This window comes from Blastomyces gilchristii, assembly GCF_000003855.2.
Source record: "Blastomyces gilchristii SLH14081 genomic scaffold supercont1.20, whole genome shotgun sequence".
Taxonomy (NCBI): Eukaryota; Fungi; Ascomycota; class Eurotiomycetes; order Onygenales; family Ajellomycetaceae; genus Blastomyces; species Blastomyces gilchristii.
This window is the reverse complement of record NW_003101663.1, coordinates 1-1,652: the sequence shown is the minus strand read 5'-3', so window position 1 is coordinate 1,652 and position 1,652 is coordinate 1.

The window sequence follows — 1,652 nt, the reverse complement described above, 5'->3', positions numbered from 1 at the left end:
CCTTATCAAAAGAGGAAAATAGTTGGAAAGAGATTGAATATCCTCCTGATAGTCCAAGCTGTTTTAAGAAGACTTAGAAATAGTCAGATTTATAATGATTAAATGAATCCTTGAACCGATTTTAACCTCTGTTTGAAAATCCAAAAGAAGAAGAACATCAAAACTGATAATTCATCTGCATTGACTTTCTGCTTATATGAATATTTATAACAATGAATTGACTGATTTAGCTGTAAAAAAAGAGTTCAGAATTAAGCAGATCTATTTAAAAAAAACAGTATTCTGATCTTCCATAAAAGAGAAAGATAAAAGAATCTTGTTTAAATAAGTGAAATAAAAGCTAGCAGAAATAAAAGAAGAGCATATATTATTCAAGATTTAAGATAAAATTAAAGTGAAAATCTTGTTCAATTAAATATAAAAAGAAAATATTCTCATCTCTAATTCAGCTGAAACTAGGACATGATTATTTCAAATTCTATATACAAAGATTTGATGATAGATTTGATTCAACAGAGTGCTCATTCTGCAATATGAATAAAAATTCTGAGTATATTGTAATATATTGTGTATTATACAATAGTCTCAGAGTCAGATTAAAGAAGAAGTATAATTTAAATCAATTAAATATAAGATTCTTATTCTCAACTGAGACAGGAATTAAATACTTAATAGACTTTCTATCAGAAACTCAAGCAGCTATAAGAAAATGACTGAATTCAGAAGTATCTGAATATGAAGAGACAGAAATTGATTAGATATAGTCTGTTAAAACAGCTATACACTATCTTTTAATAATTTTATTTTATTATAGTCTCTCTTTACTATACTGGTTTCTTTCTGTTCTTTTCTATCTATCTACTTAATGTGTCTATCTTTAAGACTATGTTCTCTTTTCCTTTGTCATGACATTTTCAAATAATTTCAAAGTATCAGAAGATGTTGAAATACTGCAATTTATAAACAGTTTTTGTATTCTGAGCTGGAATTTTCTGATTTTGCATATCTGAAATTGATAAATGTATAATAGTTAACTCTATAGATATAGGAAAAACCCTGAGAACTAAAGGTTCTCAGGTAGATGTCATAGTCTCTGACTGCATACATCTATAATTGAAGAATAATAATAATAATAATAATAATAATAATAACTGCTGCAGAAGAATGAGATAGAAACTGCTAAGATATGCACTACTGTATACTCTCTATCAAGACTTTCCCTCTTCAGAGTCTTGATATTATAGAGAATATAAGCCTGTTTCTACATGATAATATAACTATTGCCAGCGAGATGTAGAGGAACTGGTTATTTATATCTCAAGATAGAAGACTTTGTCAATGATTATATCAATATAGAGTTAATTCTCAAATTCAATAGAAACCTAGTGTTCCTGTTCTCAATCCCTTGCAGAATCTATTGAATATTGAGGTATTAAAACTAGATTTAATATATCTCACTGTGCAGGGATCAAAGGCTCAGTCAGACCTTGAAGTATACTGATTTTATAGTTGTCATGTCTGCTGATTATGTATTAAATACTTTTAACAAGGTATCTTTTTGTATCTTTCTGCCGGAGATAGGCCAGGTTGGATGAGGTGATACATAAGTGAGACTTGGCGATGATGTCTTGATACATCAATGACAGACGTGA